Raw genomic sequence first — 22,628 nt, 5'->3', positions numbered from 1 at the left:
TGTCCATGCAAGCATTGCATGGAATTGAAATTATCTTTATCTTATTGGTCTAGAGACGTCATATATAGTGACACCATTCCATAACTCTAGGAACTCGTCAATAAAAGGATCAATATATACATTCATATCTTTAACTTGGTACTTACCTAGTTGAATGAACAAAAACATTACATAATTATTATGACCATTTTACTGCAATATTTATAATTAAATGTAGATGACTATTAAATGATAATGTACCTGGAACAATCATCACCAACATTATGTGTTCCCTCTTTATTGACATCCATGGAGGAATGTTATTGTTGATAACAAAAACTAGCCACACCGAGTAAACAGATCTCATCTCTCCAAATGGATTCACACCATTCACTGCCAATGAAAGCCTGAGATTTAGAGGTTCTTCTTTAAAGTGTGGCCACTTTTCCTCTATGTCCATAACTGGTGAACAATCTGCAAGCATTCAAATAATGTCATCTCTACTTCTATTGCGTGCATGGTAATCCATAAATTGTGCCAAGCTAGTGCACTTGAATAATCATTGCATACGTGAAATAATGGAAATATAACGAAGAACCTTGTGAGGGACCTTTTTTTTTATTTGATCTGTTTGATATCTACTGATATGACATTCAGGGCATTCTATTGTAAATTCATGTTTTTTATGATATATAATATGATCATTGGGACAAGCATCTATTGCTTGATACTCCATTCCAATATTTTTCATAATGGAAGATAATTCTCAGTATGAGCGAGGTAGAATATTTGATGGTGGTAACAAAAACTCACCCATCAATCTACAAAATATTAATTTCTTAATACAAAAAATATTAATGGTACATGATTCACCCTTTATTAACCTTGAAGTTCACCAACAACAATACAACAGAGAGAAGAGTTATTTGGGAGCCTTCATAAAGGGGCTTGTATGCCTTCTCAAGTATAGGTAAATCATGAACAACATCAAACACATCTTGATCATCATGATTGGTTGTGCCAGTACTAAATGTGTCATGGATAAATGTATTTGTTCCATCATCTTCAATTATGTTTTATGGTGCATGATCATCATCTTCCATGGGATCATTATCTTCAGCTTTGATATTCACACCTCCATGTTCCTCCACTTTGAAAAATATATTCTCTGGGTTGTGTTGGTCCATATCATGTGCCCTAGGGAGCTCGACCTATATAAAAATGATCAACATAAATAAACTGATCATGATCTCATCATGAAGTGATTTCTTATGTATATAAATTGTTAAAACGATATAATGAACAACTTACCAATGGATGATAATCATGTCCCCCTTCAATGTGACCATGTTGCCTACAATGTTTCTTAGTTGTTTTGATTAGAAGTCTTCTAGCCTTTAAGCCCTTACAAATTTTGTAGGGACAATTACATTTTCCATCACCTTTTCTTTTCAAGTTAGACCACAATCTAGCAATTGTCTCCTTATTTTGTTCTTCACTGATATTTTCTAACATGGTCTTTCTTCACATGCAAAAAAATCGGATTATCGAAACTTCAGTGCATAAACTTCACAAACTACGCAAAAGGATATCGCAAGTAGGGAAGTCTTCTTAGAACTAGTTATATAGAGGTTGAAATATTACTTAAACTTAGACTCTCTTCAATTATGAAGACTATTTTATTTAGATAGTTTTCTTGGCTAAAAAAGAAGCTTGATTTTGGCAAGTTGATGAAAAATATTTGAGTTTTAAAAAAAGAGAAACCTTTTTATTGTGTCATCTAATAGAATCAACTTAGGAATGATGAATTTATGAAGAAGTCAATCAAGTCATTCATAATGTATTAAGGTTTTAATTTGAGGATTTTAAGGTTTTATCATTCATAATGTGGTTTTGAATCAATGGCATTTAGGCTTATTCCATATTTAGCCTGCTAGGGCATAAGATTTCTTATAATTTATACAACCGATCAACATAAAACCAACTTTATATGAAACAGAATTGAATTGACTATTAGAATCCAAAATATGTAGAAACTTAAGCGGTTACATTAAGAGTTATAATCAATTCTTTTGCTGCAACCCTGTCAACAAGGGTTTTATGACAGTTTTGACAAAAACCATTAGAACTTTCTTTATAATCCATGGCTGACCTTCAAACCTGTCTTGAATTAAAGATAACTCTTCATTCTACAACCTCAAATAGGCTATTAGGGGAAAAAGAGAATGGAATATTGGGACAAAGAGACAAAAGTCCAGTTGTTCGTTAAAAACCCACAAAAGGAGGAAATAAAATTATATGAAAAGAAGAAAAACCCAATATACTTAGTAGAGCTTCCACATGGGACTGACAGTTGGAACTAGATACTAGACAATTATAATAATTCCAGTAGTCAACAAAAAGTCTACAACTTCACAAAAAATGAGAAAAATGACCAAAACCTTCCTGGACAGAGAAATTTTTTGGGCTTTTGCAACTTTCAACATATGATAATAGCAGTTGAAATGAAGAGGAACGACACCTAGACAAATTTGACCAGGGGATATCCATTTAAAGATCTCTCAAATCTATTATATATGATAGGAAAAATAAGGCTATATGCACAAGGGGGCATTCAAGCAAAAATTCCAATTGTTAGATTGAATCCCAACACACTCTACAACTGGTGCCAAATTGAACTATGGAAGATTCAAATGCTTATCACCTTATTTGATTCTAAAAGATTTTTTTGTGGATTTGACAAAACTTGGAAGTTGAAGTATATTTTGTAACACCACTTAGATAAATATGTGGACATCATTGCAGCTTATGTCCCAATTCTGGTATAGTAAATATGGTTTACTTATTTTTTAATTTTTATACAATACTTTTAGCCTTTATCTAACATAATCGATAATTGGAAGACTTTTCAATAACTAGAAACTACAACATTAGGAAAGTAAAGAAAAATAGATAAATGAGAACATACCGGTAGGATGAAAAGCTCAAATTTATGAGACATACACTCTGAAATGAACTTGTCTGCAACCAACTTTACATGATTCAAAAAAACAACCTTCAAGTCCACAGGAATTTAGCCATCTCCAATAGTTTGATACCCTCCAAACTAGCTACTCAATCCTTCAATATCGCCTACTAGACTGCCCAATTTTAAACCAGACCAAGAAAACATAACAAGATGGTTGATATAAATCTATTGTTGTTAATTAGGAAGTCAAGAGTTAAAGGGAGAAGGACACATCGAACCTAATTTGCAGAGAGGCAAAGAAACAAAGGAATTAGTAGAGGCAAAGGAATTGTTAATTCAATCCGTCGCACATGGTTTTCAAATGAACCCGCACTTTTTTTTTTAAATAATGCCTGTGGTCATCGAAACTTTGACTAACATAGGCTTCGTCGAAAAACGTCATCTGCGTTACAATGTTATCAGGCATTTTTTTAAATAAAAAAAAATTGATCACAAAATGCCTTGTCCGTCGGAATTTGAGGCCAAATGTATTAGTGCAATTACACTCTTGTCTTTAGGTCTTGGAACAAGTTCCCTTGTATTGTTATTCCCAATTTGATTTAACTCTTCTTCCATAGCTTTTACCCAATTTTAATCTTTACAAGCTTCAACAACATCTTTAGGCTCAATCTTAGAAATCAGATATGTCTCTTTAGTAGCAATTCTTCTCCTAGTCATCATACCTATATTTTTATCACCAATAATCTGATTCTCTGAATGATTTAATCTTACATACCTGGGGGTCTTTGAATTCTTCTAATTTTCAATCTCTTGAACTTCTTCACTGCCAACAGCATCTAGATTTACTAACTCTTTTGGATCACTTTGTTTTATGCTCTTTGTTACAAGTGTGGTTGTCGTTGCACCAAAAAATCAACCTTTAAATGCTTGATACAACCACTAGACTTATAGAATTGATAGGAGGCAATTAAGCCATGTCACAAACCTGAGCATTGCACTGCATAACACAAGGAGACCAAGGGTGCACACCTTGCAACAATCCCCCCTAGCACAAGAGAGGGGTTTGAATCTATGAGCAAGCTCTGATACCACTTGTTTTGAACAAACATCCTAATCATTAGATTCATATCCACATGCTTTGATTTGTTTCTCATGGAACTCATCAACCTTCATAGTTGTACTTTCCACTATTTTTCTCAGTCTTTTGTTGTAACACTACTATCCCTTGCTCTTAGTAGAATATCCTATAAAGATTCTTTCATCACATTTTTCATCAAATTTTCCTATATCCACATCTCTTTTGATATAACATTTGCTTCCAAAGATTCTGAAATATCTAACTATAGAAAGATGACCAAACCATAACTCATAAGGGACCTTACTGGAATCACCTTTTATATGCACTTGGTTGAATGTATACACAACAGTGCTAACATCTTTTCTCCAATAGATATGCAGAACGTTTCCTTCAATCACCATAGTCCATTCAACAACTCCATTCTGGTTATATTCTTCCTTTCAACAACTCTATTCTGGTGAGGAGTTCACGAAGCAAATAATTGTCTCCTAATTTCATGCTCTTCACAAAAGGAATTAAACTTACTAGAAGTGAATTCTCCTCCTTCGCCAGATATTAGACACTTCAGCTTCAATCATGTCTCTGTCTCCACCCTAGCATTGAATATTTTGAATTTTCCCAATGTGATGCAGATGCCTACCCAAACTCCTAATAACAAGCCCAAATGAGGTTATGCTAGTGACCCTTCAACTATTCACAAGGTTCCTGCAAGGAAGGGCTCTACACCTTGGATGAAACTACTCACACACTCACTAGTCATGGGCCTACTCAAGATGAGTAAAAGGCTTCAACTCTTCAAAAGTACCTTACCGGTGATCCCTACTCCTTGGGATTTTTTATTTGCTCCACACATAACATCTAAGACCTCTTTCAAGCACTGGTTTTGATCTTGGGAATCAAACCCTTATACCTCCTTTGTAAACCTACCCCTTCAACTAGTAGCCTTTTTATACCGGTGTTTTGTCTATAACTCAAAAATATTCCACACACCCCTAACAAAAAATTAGCATTTCAGACACCCTTTTGGAAGATATACTGTTACCCAAATTTTTTTGGTCAGATTTGCAAATATAAGCTCTGTTCCCTTTTGAGGCTAAGAGACCTAATAGGGGCAATTAGCCCTATTTTCCAAAGCAACTACCTTTACTAGTAGACCAAATTAAAAATAAACTTAATATGAATGTGTGGGGTAGTGAGAAACTTCTAATTCCAAGGTTGCATTCCTGGAATCCATCGCTAAGACAAATTATGATGATTGTCCTAAAACTTGTCCTAGGTGGTCACATAAAGATGCCTACCTAAATCTGTTCTTTTCTCCACACAACAAGGTCTCCCCTATAAAAAAACATGAAAAAACTAAAATACAAAGTCTTATCCTACATCCCTCCAAAGGAAGAGTCTTCTAATGGACTGGAGTGCAAGATAAAGCCATTTTGGTTCAAAACCCTTTCCAAACCCTCACTTGTCGGGTCACAGTCAGTAAATTTTTAGGGTTCTCTCTACTCCGGAATGATTAAGACCATAGACCACCACCAAAAGAAATATATTTCATCTTCTTTTCTACTCCATGGATGGTGGGGTTCAAATAAATCCGTACAGTCACGTACAACACCTGCAAACTCAAAATTTATGGGAAAACTGTAGTATTTTGTGTATTACTGATTCTCATAGAAACCTTGGGAATTGAGCCCAAAAGGCTTATAAAAATCCCCAATGATTTCCCATCAAATTTGGATTAGGTTGGAGCCATTGAAAGGCTTCCCCCAACTGAATTACAAAAAGTTGCACTTTTGCACTCAAAAGTTGCATTTTTCAAAAGTTGCATTTTTGCACTTTTGCTCACAAAGTTGTCATACTTCCTAAGGTTGGGATCCACACACATGGACCAACAAAACACACACAAAACATTTCTAAAACCTATCAAACACAAATATAAACCATCTACTACCCCTCTTTACCACATTGTCCCGATTGGCTTCTCAAATTGCCTAATTGGTGACATGGGCTTAGATGGTGGGGTTTATTTGCATACATGAAACACAAGACACTCTAACACATCCTAATGGTCCTAGTATTCATCTTCAAGGTCATGAATATCTTTTTGATGAGGTGCTCCTGCACCATACTCCCTAGGAGAAGAGATCTCAAGCCCACTTGAGATCAGAGTTTGTAAATCTGCACCATGATTGGATATTTGTTCACTTGTCATCCAAACTGCCTCAGAGTCTAGTTTATCCTATCAAGACACCAAGTAATCAATGTAATTCTTGTTCCTTCTCTTCTTTGTGACTCTAGTGTCAATCACTTTGCTCAACTTAGGTTATTCCTGCCTTGGAATTACATTGTCTGTTGCAACCTGTATCGGTTCCTCTTCTTCATTATCAGTACCTTTGAAAAGTGTAAGATCACACACATTAAAAATAGGTGATAATCCAAGATCAGAAGGAACTTGGATCTCATAGACATTTTGTCCACACTTCTTCAATATATAACATGGTCCAATCTTCCTCTGCATGAGTTTGGTGTATTTCCCTTTCGGTAGTCTCTCCTTCTTCAAATGTACCCATACCAAATCCCCAACATTAAATTGTACATCTATCTTCTTCTTATCAGCATGAGCTTTATACTTCACTGAAGATTATTGGAGATGAGACTTGACTTGGTCATGCACCTCTTTAATGGCTAATGCAAAAGCTTCACCATCTACACTAATGGCTTCTTCTTTGGGTAGATCTCTTAAATCCAACACTCCCCTTGGGTGTATGTCATAAACAATCTGAAAAGGAGATTTACCAGTACTCCTATTTATGGTGTCATTGTATGAGAATTCTGCCTATGACAAAATGTTATCCCACTTCTCTCCATGTTGCCTTGTTAAACACCTTAATAGGTTTCCCAATGACCTATTGATGACTTCAATTTTCCCATCCATTTGAGGATGGTAGGCTGATGAGAAAGTTAGGTTAGTTCCCAACTTCTTCCAAAGAGTCCTCCAAAAGTGACCTATGAACTTCACATCTCTATCTGAAATAATGTTCAGAGGCAATCAATGTATCCAAACTATCTCTTTGAAGAATAAGTCTGCAACATGTGATGCATCACAAGAAGTCTTACATGGCAAGAAATGAGTCATTTTACTAAACCTGTCCACTACTACAAATACACTGTCAAATCCTCTCCTTGTTCTAGGCAAACCCAACACAAAATCCATACTTATGCTCTCCCATGGCTTAGAAGGAATGGGTAAAGGCTAATATAAACCTACATTTGTAGACTTCCCTTTGGCTTTCTGACATATGACACATGTTTCCACAAACTTTCTCACATCTGCTTGCAACTTAGGCCAAAAATAATGTCTCTTCACAAGGTCTAGGGTCTTGTCAAGACCGAAATGACCTCCCATAGCTCCACAATGCTTCTCCCTAATAATATTCAACCTCATGGAACATTTAGGAATACACAGCTACACTCCCTTGAACAACAATCCATCTTGTATCAAAAACTCAGAAAACTCAATATGATATCGGTCACTTAAAATTTACCTTGTATATTTCTCCAAAATATTCATCAGCAACATACATACTCTTCAAGGAATCAATACCAACACTCTCCATCTTGATTTGGTTTACAGTCAAGACTCTTCTGCTCAAAGCATCATCAACTTTGTTCTTAACTCCCTTCTTGTGTTTGAGGGTAAATGTGAAGGCTTGCAGGGTCTCTACCCACTTCATATGTCGGTGGTTAAGCTTCTCTTTACTATTTATGAAACTGAGTGCCTAATTATTAGTAAACACTATGAACTCCTTAGACAATAAATAGTGCCTCCATTTCTTCAAGGACTATACTAGAGCATACATCTCCAAGTCATAAGATGAGTATCTTTTCTTAGGATCATTTATCTTTTCACTGAAAAAATCAATAGGCCTTCCTTCCTGACTGAGTACTGCTCCAATTGCCATGTGACTTGTATCACATTCCACCTGAAATGTCTTGTAGAAGTCTGGTAAGGCAAGGATTGGTTGTTCTGCAACCTTCTTCTTCAATGTCTCAAATGAATCATCTGCCTCTTTGGTCCAACTGAACCTACACTTTTGTCCTCCCTTTATGGTATCAAGCATGGGTGCACAAACATGACTAAATCCTCTTATGAATTTTCTATAAAAAGTTGCTAAACCATGGAAACTTCAGACATCATTCACAGTTCTAGGTGTAGGCCAATAAAATATAGCACTCACCTTCTCTTGATCCATTTTCAACTCACCTTGTGAGATTACAAAACCCAAGTAGATGATCTCTTCCTGCATGAACAAACACTTCTCCAAATTGATCATTAGTTTCTCTTCATGTAACCTCTTGAGAACCATATCTATGTGGTTGAGGTGCTCTTCCCTTGTGTCACTGAATATCATGATATCATCTAAGTATACTATGACAAATTTTCCTATGAATTCCACCAAGACTTCATTCATTAACCTCATAAAGGTACTAAGTGCATTGGATAACCCAAATGGCACGACTTTCCATTCATATAACCCCTCATTAGTTTTAAAAGTTGTTTTCCATTCATCCCTTGGCCTTATTCTAATCTAATGGTATCAACTTTTTAGATCCATTTTTGTAAAATATTTTAGCACTCCCTAAGCAATCAAGCAAATCCTCTATTCTAGGGATTGGGAACCTATACCTTATGGTTATCTTGTTGATGGCTCTTGAGTCTGTACAAAGCCTCCAAGTGCCTTCTTTCTTGGGTGCAAGGACCACCTGTACTACACATGGGCTTAGAATTTTGCCAATCAGTCCCGATTCAAGCAACTCTTCAATCTGCCTTGCCATTTTTGCATTCTGGTTTGGGGTGAGCTTGTAGGTTGCTTTGTTTGGCAATGTAGATCCAGGGATTGGATCTATGCAATGACTGATGTCCAGGTTACCGGTGGTAGGGACCTTGGCATTCCATCTAAGATGATGCCTTGATTCTTATCAAGCAACTGTCTGACTGTCAGGTCTATGTCCTTTGTACCTCCTTCTTTCTCTTTTGCAAACTGCTCTTTCATTGTCACCTTGGGACTAGGCATGAGGGCATCGGAAATTGCACCTTTCTCTACAATCTCCTTTCATGAATTGTTTACCTTCTACTATCAGCACTCTTGTATCCTTCCATTTTGATTCCATCTCTTCCTCTATTAGAGGTAAGAGTTTTATCACCTTCCCATCTTTGGTGATTGAGTAGGTGTTTCTCAACCCATCATGATGAGCTTTCAAGTCATACTGCCATGGTCTCCCAAACAAGAGATGGCATGCATCCATCTTGGCTATGTCAAAAAGAAATCTATCCTTGTTAGATCCAATCTGAAACTCCACCCAAGCTTTCTCTTCCACCACTGCTTGATGACCTTGGGTGAGCCATGAAACCTTATAGGGATAAGGGTCAGGCAGCTTCCTAAGTTTTAGTTTCTCTACCATTTCAAGTGATACAAAATTTTCAGTGGAACCAGAGTCTATCAGAACCTTGCATACCTTTCCTCCTGCCTTGCAAGTGCTTTTGAAAAGAGATTTCCTTTGTGTAGGCTCCTTGCCAGGTACTTTCATGGTGGTTACTACTCTCCTCATCATCTGGGCCTCTCCTCTTTCAGGATATCCATAACTATCAAGACCATTCACACTTTGATAAGTGCTTGCAATTGCCACACTTTGACAATCAGATTCCTGCACCAAATTGCTTCTCCTTTCTCCCATGGAGCTAGAAGCCTTCTCCGGACATCTATTGGCCAAATGTGTGAGGCCCTACCCTGACCCATCTTATCTCTTCAGTTATTTTCATATTGGAACTATTATGGATGCTTGTTTTGACACACTATGGAGATAGAACTTTATATGGTCCCACGAATTTGGTAATATTGATATATATTGATGCTTCATTTCTATGCCTTGTGATTATAGAATCTTATATGATCCTAGAATAGGGTAACAGTGAGATGATGTATGTTATTATCTGAATTTCAAGATTTGTTATAATGCTAGAAATATGTTTGCATATCTTGTAAATGGATCAAATTTTGAGATTTATGATGAATTGCTTTGATATGTGACAATCGTATTTTATAATGTCAAGTCTGTGCAGAATGATTGTATTGTATTCTAATTATGTGTTTTATATTATATGAGGCTATTGGGAAGTACTAATGTTTAAATTGAGATGTGCAGGAAATTATCCATGTGACCATGGAAATATTATGGAGAATCAAGCCTAGGCCTATGTGCATTCGTAAAACCAGGGGTTGTCTATTTGGAGAGGCAACACCCCGTATGTATTGTATTTTATTCATAAATGTAAAATGTTGCATGAGTGTAAATTGTATGTATTGAATTGTTTAAATCATTTAAGGGACAATTGCTATGTGTGTATTTATGATGTGGAATTATTTTGTAGTGTCACTTGACACCCATGTAGTATGTTGTGTTGGCAATTTGTCATGTCACCTTTTTGGAGAGTTTTATTTTTTGTTAATTGTTATATCTCCTAATTATCCTTGAAGGAACCAAGAAATCTAAGTTAGTGAGCCACAAGGAGGGTCAACTCAGAGTTGACCCGTAGGTTAACTTTAGGTGGACTTTCTAAGGGTCAAATCAACTCCTAGAGTCAATTTTAGAGCATTTCTATTAGGCCTCATGGGGTACCTATGGGTGAAGGCCAAAATTGGCCATGTGTCTTTCCCTTAGGGCTTGTTTAACCACCCAAAAAAGTGGTTTTCCCAAGATGGACGAATTCTATCTATAGGAGTGCCATCCTTGGTAGGATAACCTTCTTGATGGGTGTAATCCCTCTTTCCCATTCCATTTCCCTTCTCTAGGTGCCTTGGTTAGGGAGTGTGTAAGACCTAGGGAAGACCAATCCAATGGGGGATCCCTCACTCTATCCAAGAGGTTGGAAGGAGTGAGAGAGGCCTTCTTAGGCTAGGAATGGAAGCTTAGTGAGCTAATCACTCACTCTCCATCCTTGGAGATTTTTGGAGAAATTTTTGGAGGAAAACCAATTTTGGGGATAGAAAAGTTGGGGCTAAGTATTGTAGAAAAGATTGAGGATTGGGCTACTCTTCATCAAGCTTTTCCCTAGATTCCCTTGGCAGTTCAAGGTTGGTGTTACCTTTTCCTTCATATGTAAATGTGAATATGATCTAGAATGCTTGAATGAAAATTGTTGTATTTTTATTTGTGTTGTACTTGTAAAAATTTATGTGAATTTCTTGCTTATTTATGTTTTATGTATTGTTGTGCTTGGGGAGTGTTCAAGACCATCCTTTCCTTGGGAGGGCAGAATGGTCTTGGGGGTGGAAGGAGCTTGACAGCCCTTAGAGTGAGAGGCTCTCATTATGAGAGTGATCTCAAGGGTCTGTCCATGAGACCCTTGTTGCTTTTCTTTTGTGTTATTTCACTTGGGCGTCATAAGGGGAGCAAATATGGCATGTTTGCCTTTTTGGGGGTCATAAGGGTGTAGGGGTTAAGGATGATTTTTGGTTATGCTTTCATGGATGCCATGAGTTGGCTGTGAATTCTATCTAGCAGAATTCTCCCCTAGAGTACTTGGTCCACTTCCACCCTAGTAAGACATCACGTTTTGTGATGGAGTTTCAAATTGGGAAGGGATGTGTCTGTTGTGTTGATTTTCCCCTTTGCTTATTGTGATGCTTGGTTGTAACCCCATCTAGGTCTTGGTTCTCCAAGCTTGGGGGTGGCTTCTAGTAAGCCTAGGCTGGGAGGTGAGCACCCCATGGTCACAGCCCTAAAATTTTGTATTCAGGTTGCTTGGAAAGGAGACTAGGAGTTGCAGATTTGTTTGGTTGTAGATTTTTATTCAGATGCAGAAAAGCAAAAAAAATAAAAAATAATACCATGTTTTGTTGCAGAAAAATATTATAAAGAGCCTTATGTTGTTTTCTTTTATTTTCTGTATAAATAAATGTATTCTTTTATTCAAGTCCTCATCATTAAGAATGAGAGACTAGTTGGGTTATTTCACCCATTGTAAATGTGGGCCATTGTATTCAAATATTCTATAAGCAAAGTACATTTTATTTAAATTCTGAAATCTATTATGTTGTTGTAAATTGTATCAAATTCTGTCTCAAAAAGAATTATGTTACCTTGTTTATTTCCGCAAATTTAAGTAAAGAAAGGAAATGGAAAAAAAAAGGGGAATGCATTATGTTTTAAGTATTTACTTGCAAAGTTTAGATACTGTTATTTTGTTACTTTTAACTCTGTTTAGGCATAGCTGAAAAAAAGAACTAGTATTTAAACAAAGCAGATTGCTGTAGAAAACATGTTGCATAACTGTTTTAAAAAAAAGATAACTTCTAAATGTTGTATATGAAAATAAATCACACCTAGGAAATGAAAATCTAAAATCATTGAATGTGTCAATATTTCATCCATTCCTGCAAGCTGTAAAACAAAAAAATATATAACATAGATTTATGTATTGCTGTTTAAAAAAAGGGGGGGGGGATTGCATGCTTATGTGTTAAAATTATTCAACAAAGAGCTTTCTAACTCTATTAGGTTTATATATATATATATATATATATATATATATATATATATATATATATATATATATATATATATATATATATTCCTTGCATTTAAAAACATACTCAATGAAAACTTTTTAAAAAAATATATGTTCTGATCATGGTTATATGTGTGTGTGTGTGTGTGTATTTTTATAAAAAAAAATATCATATATAAATAGAAACAAAAAAACAGGGAAATCGGGGGGTATCGACCAAACCATTGTGTGTTAACACAATGGATGACTCACGACCGAGCCACTGTGCTTACACACAGTGGGGTGGCGTGGGAGACACCACACTGTGTGTAGACATAATGGAATGGCCGCAACCACCACTGTGCTACACACAGTGGGCGGCACCCCACCACTGTGTGTATACACAGTGGGCGGTGGCAATACCGTCTGCCACTGTGTGTGCACACAGTGGGCGGCGCTGCCCGCCACTGTGTGTATGCACAATGGTGTCCGGGGGAGCCCGTGCCACCTCCTCCGCTCCTTCCCTCTTCGAACCCCTTCGCCATTTCCATGGTCGCCGCTAAGGCCCCCCCTGCATAACACAAAAACCACAAAAAAGAGAAGGAAAAAAAAAAAACCCTAACCCATTCGGGTAGGGTAAAATAAAAGGGTATTTTGGTGCAATAAACCCTAACCCATTTCGGGTCAGGGTATAATCTAAATAAAAATAAAAAGAGAAATTAAAAAGGAGATTAATAAATAGGAATGCAACCCTAACCCAATTTCGGGTTAGGGTTAGCATTTTATGAATAAGGGTTTCTTTTATTTAAAAGAATTTTAAATTAGATATGGGGAAATTTGAATTAAGTTTTTAATATTATAACTAATATTTAGGGTTATTTTAATAATTGAATTATTATATGCATTTTTTTCTTTAGAGAATTAAATTTTAATATAGTTATTTTAAAAGGGTTTAAAATGGAGATTTAATGTAGTTGGATACACTATACACTTAATCGAGTTAATTTATCTAATTAGTTAATTGTTATCTTCAATTAATTGTGGACGTTAGGTTATATTGTAATTGGGGAAAATTTAAAAAGGGAAAATTGTTAATTAATTTATAAATTATAAGCCTTTGAGACCAGCATTGGCCAAATGAATTATATCGCCAAAATAAAAAGGTTAGGGAAATATTAAAATTTATTAGTATAAAACTGAATTTATTTGACTAATGACCTTGTGAAATTTGAGCCTATGACGGTTAGATTTAAATAATGAAATTGGCATGCATTCAATCAATTAATTTAAAAATTGAGAATTCTTTATCATTGTTCGGTCAGAAATGAATTCAAGGCAATTTAGGTATTTAAATAATCCGCAACTTTATTTAACGGTAGCTTATTTTAAGAAAATTAATCTAACTAATTAAAATGCGACAACCCTCTTGAGAATAGTTAATCTCCATAAATTAACGTCGCTTGGTTGATTTAGTTAATTCAATCCAACTTTAGAGAACAACTCTATATACATCTTAGTTAAGACAAAACTCTATTGATCTCTGTTAATGTAGACTAGGTTATGTGTTTATGTTGTTTTAAAAAAAAAAAAAAAAAAATTGTTTCGTTTTTGCCCAAAGGTTTGGGCACGACAATATGCCCTTCTTGATTATAGTTGTAGCACCTAGGAGGTCCTCTACCTTGGGATCTTCCCCTAGAGGGTGGTCTTCTACCCCTAAAGCTCCCTCTTGGATTGTAGCCTGTAGTACCTCTCCTCGATCAGCCTCTTTTTGTATATTTTGATTTGCTTCAGTGACTATTCAGTGGAACATTTTTGTATATTGATTCAGACGTTATGCGATGCTATTTCATGCTTTATCTGGATTTATGGTGTATGAGTTTATGCAGTATCTCAGTGCTTATGTTTAATGTAATTTTTTGGATCATTATAATAGGCTGACACTTTTACCTTATATTGTGATGTGTTATTTATATGTTGCCTATTTGCAAGTGTATTGGGATGTGAGGGGATTATTTTCCTTTACTCACTCTGATGAGATAGGGAACACCATGATTCTCCTTCATTGATGTGCATGTCATGTCTGTATATATATTGGTCTATATGCATGTGTGATTCTTTGGTGCAGGACATTACAGGTACTAGTACCGGGTAGGTACGGGGTATTGACTCCACCTGGTTTCACAGGTCTGAGCATGCCTTATATGTCCGATGGGAGTGGAGGATATAGTTGTGGTACCCTAGTTTGACCCGTAGTTACACTCATGTGGGTGATTGTCAGTCGGTTGTCTTTCCTGTCTAGTTGTTATACGAGTCATGTTGCCTTGGTTTGGTCATTTGAGAGTCGTCATTTGATCATTCTTGGTTTTCTGTGTTTCTGTTTATTAAAATGGTTATTTAATTTAAATGGATGATGATATCTTATGTTGGCGTAATTAGTTGACTTTTATGCTCTGTGATTATTGATTTAATTAACTAATGAATTGCTAGATGAAATGGTTAAATGGCTTAATTATTTTGTATGGTGCATTGGTATATTTTGGAAGGAAATAAATAACTGCCTAGCCATTTAAATGTTAAATGATTTTGTTGAAAGAAAGTATTTTTGGAAATAGAGATCAATAAAAGCTTTCCTTTTTACCTTTCCATTTGACCTTTTCATTTTAATTATTGGAAAAGAATTTCTTTTGAAAAGAAGTAAATCTTATTGTTGTTTAGTTTTAAAATATTTTAATCTGATTGGATGGAAATTTTTTAACCTAGAAAGTTTAGGTTGAAATTTTTTTCCCATATAATTCTAGAAATTCATGGGAAGAGAAGGCAGAATTTTGAAGAGAAAATTGGTAAATTACTCTGGAAGGAGGAGCTGGAATTCGAATTGGTTTGGAGGGATTGGGATTCTTCCTTCATTTTGGTTGCTAGTTTGCTTCAAGGTTGGATAATCTCTTCTTGTTTTCATTTTAAATTTGAAATTTTTAGTTTGCTTCCTGTGTGTGGAAATTATGCAAATCTTCCTGTAGATGCTTGTGGAATGATTGGAATGGAAGAAATAGTGTTTATTATTGGTGGTTTTGTGAAATATCTATCATGTGTTTTCTTTTAGGAAAGAAATGGTTCATTTCTCTATCTATTGTGTGTTTGTTCTTGAAAACCAATTTCTGGTTATACCTCTTCTACTTGGAAAGAATGAACTAGATTTAGCGTGTTGTGTGCTTTCTAGTTTCTTGTTGCCTAGATTTGGGGTTTCCATGGGATTTTATTTCACCATTTGCCTTATTTGGTAAAGTTCCATTTGAAATTTGGATTTGGCACTATGTATGTGTGTGCCCGTGAAATGTTCCAGAAATGAATCGTTTTCATGTTTAAACGATTGGGTGGAGTGTTGATTTTAATGCCTTGGAGGCATGCCTTTTATTTGTTTTTGTTTGTTGACCTTACCTCACCCCGTGACGGGCTAGTCCCACCTCGCGGGTCGGTAGTCTATGCTGCCCGCAGGTAGTAGTACTACCGGTCGGTAGCTATTGCTACTAAATGGTAGTAGCACTATCGATCCATAGTCACCGCTACCAATTGGTAGCAGTGCTACCAGACAATAGTGCCTGCTACCGGTTGGCAGCAGCGCTACCGATTGGTAGTGCTTGCTACCGGTTGGCAGCAGTACTACCGACAGGTAGTGCCTATGGCCCCCAATAGCGACACTATTGCGGGTTGGTTTGACCCCCGCATTACCATGTTCCTTTACCAATTCAAACCAGTTAGTGCAATGAAGTTAATTTTTAATAAATGAAATTTATTTTGTGAAGTGGTTTTGGTGTTAAATGAAATGGTGAATTTTCATTTGGTTTTTATTATGTGGTTAATAAATTTATCAATGGAAATCAAGGCATGAATTAGGAATTCAAATTGGTTAATTTGGTTATATTCTGGAAATGAATTAAATGCATGTTTGGAATTCATGTTTAATCCGGTTGAGTGTTTAATGTGGATTTCATTCCCAATGGAATATTGATTTGGAAATTGATTAGATGTGACTACAGGAAAAGAGTGTTTTATTTAATTTACAATCAATTATGTTGCAAGTGCTTATGATGTTGTTTTTCTCAAAGATTGTCCGAGTGTGGACTTAGTGAAATTAGTTGTCCTTGCAAGTGTATAATGTGTTATTTTTGGTTTGTGGTTCAGCCGTCCTGTGGTGGCGTATTTGGTACCTTTGACCAAGTGATATATGTTGGCTTCGTTGTCATAACCATATAGTGTCTTTGCCTTATGGTTAGCCAAGAGTCAGTATGTCCTCATTTAACCACTTGTTTCTGATAGTGGTGTTATGGCTGTCTGCTTAGCCATAGGGTCCTCGGGGAGTGACCTTGTCTGTTTTGTGTCCTTTGAGAGAGTGGCTTTCAAGAAGGTTACTCCTGCAAAAGTCAGATAATAAGTGATAATCTAATTAATTGATTAGGTGGGTAGTAATCAAACATTAATGAAGATAATTTTACCCCACGCATAGGTGAGTGCTTGTACAGGGCTCATAATGTTGTGAGAAGGCCTGGAATGGAAAATCAACCACCTTGTCTTCACAAAAGGCTAGAAGGGTCCGCATGAGACTTAGTTGGAGCCGGAGGTTCAGGAGAGGTTACCAAGACAGAGATCTGGGACCTAGGAGAGCCTACCAAGGTAACCATCAAGCTATGCAATGACACTCTCTCTTTAGGTTCACTTGTGTGTGTGATGTCGGTTAACTTGTGTTGTGTTATCAGTTCACTTGTGTAATTTTGATGTTGAGTCACCTGGAGTTTGTGCAGTCATATTGTTTTATCGACCATGTCATGCTTATGCTTGTTTGAGGGTCCTCAGCTATCTTCTAGCACAGTGGGGTGATTCCATTTTAGGAATTACATGGTCGGGTGGTAGTGTCACTTCCCATCGGATGTTCAGATTTGTACCTTCATATGAGGATTGGCTTCGCAGGTGTTCTTGTGGTTTGTGGCTCATGATTCATCTCATGTTTGGAGATTATTGTTATTTGGAGACCTATGTGGTCATTGTAATATTGATCTTATGTAACCTTGTATTTGGTTGATATGTATCTTTATATGTATATTGAGAAGCTATGTATTGGAAGAGCATTGTAATCCTATGTGGGGATGTTTTTATCAGTTTCCTTTATGATATTTGCACATGCTTATTGAAGTGAAATTATAATGTATCCTTTCAATCTTTCAATGGTGTATCTTTATTTGCTCATGGCTTCGTGTGACCTTTGAGTTAATAATGTATATTTGGATTTATGGTTATTGTGGAATTTAACTTATGAAGTTAATTCTTCATTGGTAACCCTTAAGGAATTCTCGTGTATGTCTTTCGCTTGTGTTATCGTGCATGTTGTGTAAATGCACAGATTATGTTTTTACTTTTTTTTTTTAAATTGTTTCACCCTTGTTTGTGGGATTTCCTTCGGGGTTCCTAGTGGGGCATTACATAGCCTCCTCCATGGTTGTAACTACTCTCTCCTCTATTTCCTTCTTGATTGGAGTCTCCCTGGTAACCAAAACCATTTCCTCTACCTCTGAAAGGGCCTCTTCCTCCTCTTTGTTGTCTCCCTTTACCTCTGCCATTTTGATCCTTCCTTCTCTTCAACTTCTCCTCCACTTTGAGTAGCAATTGAAAGCACTTTTGGACTGTCTCCGGGGTGTGCAGATTTAAGTCTTCTTGGATTGTAAATCTCAACCCATTGAGATACCTTGCCACCTTCTCATCTTCACTCTCTTTCACCTTAGTCCTCACACACAACTTCATGAACTCCTCGGTATAGGAACTCGCATCCATCTCCTTTTCTTTCAAATTTTGCCTCCTCCTATGCAATTGGATATTGTAATCCATTAGAACATAGGTTTCTTTCACCAAAGCAATCATCTTCTTCCATGTAGCTACTCTTCTATTTCCCTCTTTCACCCTCTCATCTTGGATGGAACTCCACCAAGTTAGTGCAGCCCCTTTCATTTTGGATTGGGCCATCTTCACCCTCTGGTGGTCTGGTATGTCTTCACTCTCAAAGAAATTGTCCAAGGAGTCTATCCACTCCATCACGGTGTCAGGCTCCATCTTGCTTGCAAATACTGGCAGATCCATCTTCACATCCATTTTTCTTCTCTCTATCGACTTGAGGACACTCATCAAGGGTCTCTGGTCTACAGGTACCTCTAACTCTTCCTGCACAGGGATCTCCTCTTCATCCCCTTCTTCTCCAGAGTCTCTCTCTCCCCTCTCCACTCTGTCCTTCAACTGGACCATCTCATTCCTCAAGGCCTAATTCTCAGCCCTCACTGATTTTCTCTTTACCATCTATTTCTTCACCTGGACATTCAACTCTACATTAGTCATTCTTGAAGGTGCCTCATAGGATCCTTCTTCTTCTGACATCTTGTCTTCTCCTTCTCTTCCAAAGGACACTCCTTTTCTCTGATATCACTTGATGCAGAGGCCTACCCAAACTCCTAATAATAAGCCAAAATGAGGTTAGGATAGTGACCCTTCAACTACTCACAAGGGTCCTACAAGGAAGGACTCTACACCTTGGATGAAACTACTCACACACTCACTAGTCATGGGCCTACTCAAGATGAGTAAAAGGATTCAACTCTTCAAAAGTACCTTATCGATGATCCCTACTCCTTGGGATTTTGTATTTGCTCCACACATAACATCTAAGAACTCTTTCAAGCGTTGGTTTTGATCTTGGGCATCAAACCCTTATACCTCCTTTGTAAACCTACCCTTTCGGCTAGTAGCCCTTTTATACCGGTGTTTTGGCTTTAACTCAAAAATATTCCACACACCCCTACCAAATACTTAGCATTTTGGATACCCTTTTGGAAGATATACTGATCCCTAAATTTTTTTGGTTAGATCTGCAAATATAAGGTATGTTCCCTTTTGAGGCTAAGAGACCTAATAGGGGCAATTAGCCCTATTTTCCAAAGCAACTACCTTTACCAGTAGACCAAATGAAAAATTAACTTAATAGGAGTGTGGGGGGTAGTGATAAACTTCTAATTCCAGTGTTGTACACCTAGAATCCATCGCTAAGACAAATTATGATGATTGTCCTAAAACTTGTCCTAGGTAGTCACATAGAGATGCCTACCTAAATATGTTGTTTCTCCCCACAAAAAGGTCTCTGCTATAAAAAAACATTAAAAAACTAAAATACAAAGGCTTATCCTGCATCCATCCAAAGGAAGAGTCTTCTAATGGACTGGAGTGCAAGATAAAGCCATTTTGGTTCAAAACCCTCTCCAAACCCTCACTTGTCGGGTCACAGTCAGTAAATTTTTAGGGTTCTCTCTACTCCGGAATGATTAAGACCACAGAACACCACCAAAAGAAATATATTTCATCTTCTTTTCTACTCCATGGATGGTGGGGTTCAAATAAATCCGTACAGTCACGTACAACACCTGCAAACTCAATTTTTTTGTGAAAACTGTAGTATTTTGTATATTACTGATTCTCAAAATCCAACTCCAATCACAACAACCTTGGGAATAAATCCCACAAGGCTTATAAAACTCTCCAATGTTTTCCCATTGAATTTTGAGTAGGTTGGAGCTATTGAAAGGCTTCCCCCAACCGAATTACAAAAAGTTGCACTTTTGCACTCAAAAGTTGCATTTTTCAAAAGTTGCATTTTTGCACTTTTGCTCACAAAGTTTTCATACTTCCTAAGGCTGGGATCCACACACATGGACCAACCAAACACACACAAAACATTTCTAAAACCTATCAAACACAAATCTAAACCATCTACTACCCCTCTTTATCACATTGTCCCAATTGGCTTCTCAAATTGCCTAATTGGTGACATGGGCTTACATGGTGGGGTTTATTTGCATACATGAAACACAAGACACTCTAGCACATCCTAATGGTCCTATTATTCATCCTCATGGTCATGAATATATTTTTGATGAGGTTCTCTTGTACCATGGTGCTTCATATTTCTCCCTTAGAAAAGTGACCCACTTCATTCTAATAGTCATCAATTAGCAACATAAAGTATCTGTCACCCTGCAAGTTTCTCACCCTATAAGGACCACATAGATTAGTATGCACAAGATCTAATATCCCATTAGATGTATACTATTTTCTCTTGAATGAAATTTTTGTTTGCTTTCCCAATTGACATTCTTTACACACCGAATTAGTAGGCTTTTCTATCTTACGTAGATCTCTAACAACTTGGATAGAACTTATCTTAACCATGTAGTCAAAATTAAAATGACACCCTAGCCATTTAAATGTTAAATGATTTTGTTGAAAGAAATTAATTTTATAAATATAAATTAATAAAATCTTTCCTTTTTACCTTTCCATTTGACTTTTTCATTTTAATTATTGGAAAAGAATTGTTTTTGAAAAGAAGTAAATCTGATTGCTTTTTAGTTTTAAAATATTTTAATCTGATTGGATGGAAAAATTTTAACCTAGAAAGTTTAGGTTGAAATTATTTTCCCATATAGTTCTGGAAATTAAAAGGTAACTCCCCTTCATACTTACCGGCTCCCTTAGGAAATCTTATGGAAATAAGAGCTTCAAGCTCTTTCAATTCTCTTTCTTTTTCTTCCATCTCTCTCATTTCCCTTTCATATCTGGAAACCCTAGTTGAACTCTCTCCTGGATCATACTTCTGCTTCCCAAATATAGTAGCTTTAAATGCAATCTCAGTTTTGGCATGTGATTCTCCAAGTTCACTTTATTCAAAAGTAGCAAGCTTACCAACCAGCATGTCTTTTGGCACAGTTTGGATCTCATCAATAGCAGAAACTTTGTGTTTGTAAGGAGGCAAGGATCTCAACACTTTAGCTACAATCTTATCTTCTTCAATGATTCCACTGACACATCTAATGTTTAGTACAAGATCATTAACTTTAGCCATAAAGGATATATTCTCATCTTCTCTCATTCTTAGCAACTCATACTTCTCGCAAATCTCATGAGCAGTCTACAATCCCATCACATTATTCATCTCTGAATTAGTCAAGGCACTCAACAATGCTTCTTTGGCTCCTATGTTAAGTTCAACATCCTTGATCTCATTTGCAGTAACAAGACCATTCTGAGGAACATTGTAGACATTCTTTGTGATCTTCCAATAATCTTCTCCAAGATATTTCAAGTGACACTCCATCCGATTCTTCCATATGGTGTAATTAGTTCCATCAAATCTAGGAGTCTCCTTGAAAACAACAGTTTCCATGTTGGATCTCCTCAAGCAGTCAAGCTTCTTCTAGATGATCTAGTTCTGATACCAATTGTTGGCAACAACAATGTAGGAAAATTGAGAGGGATGGGGGTGAATCAATTTTCACCAAACTTAAACAAATTAACCTCAACTTAAGATTTGATCAAGAACAACAAAAACAAATATAAACACCACAACAACAATACACATAACACACATATTTTGACATAGAAAACCTGGTTAAGGGAAAAACCGCGGTGGGAACCTACCCACAATATGATAATACTCTGCAAGTATGTGAAATATTAAAATGGGGAATGCACATGCATTCAAGCACACTTCCTAGAGCTCATTGCTCAAAAAAAACAAAGGGCTACAACCCTGGGAAGGCACACTGCCTTACAAAGATCAAACAACAATCGAGATTACATGAACTAAAAGAATAGCATCTCCAAATGCTTGATCACATTTCCGGTTAAGTACACTATCTTCTCTGCAACACTCTTCTGAAAGATCAAATGCTTGTCTTCACGTAGAACACTCTCAAAGAACGTAGACACACATCTTACATGATTATTACACTTATTTATACAAACCATCAACCTTAATTTCAAGGTCGGCTCAACTCATAAGACCTAATTATAAAATTACATCACACGATACATAAATCAATATACATACCAATACAATGTCGGAAAGGACATAGCATGGACCTAAATCAAAAGCTCGAACACACAACACGCAAGAATCATCGGGTCGGTCAGAAGGTCATATAACACAAAGAATACCACCGGACCAATAAAATATTCAATAACGCACACGG

Source organism: Cryptomeria japonica, chromosome 6 (genome assembly GCF_030272615.1).
Source record: "Cryptomeria japonica chromosome 6, Sugi_1.0, whole genome shotgun sequence".
Classification (NCBI taxonomy): Eukaryota; Viridiplantae; Streptophyta; class Pinopsida; order Cupressales; family Cupressaceae; genus Cryptomeria; species Cryptomeria japonica.
The sequence above is the reverse complement of the archived record's forward strand: the minus strand, read 5'-3'. Positions refer to the sequence as shown.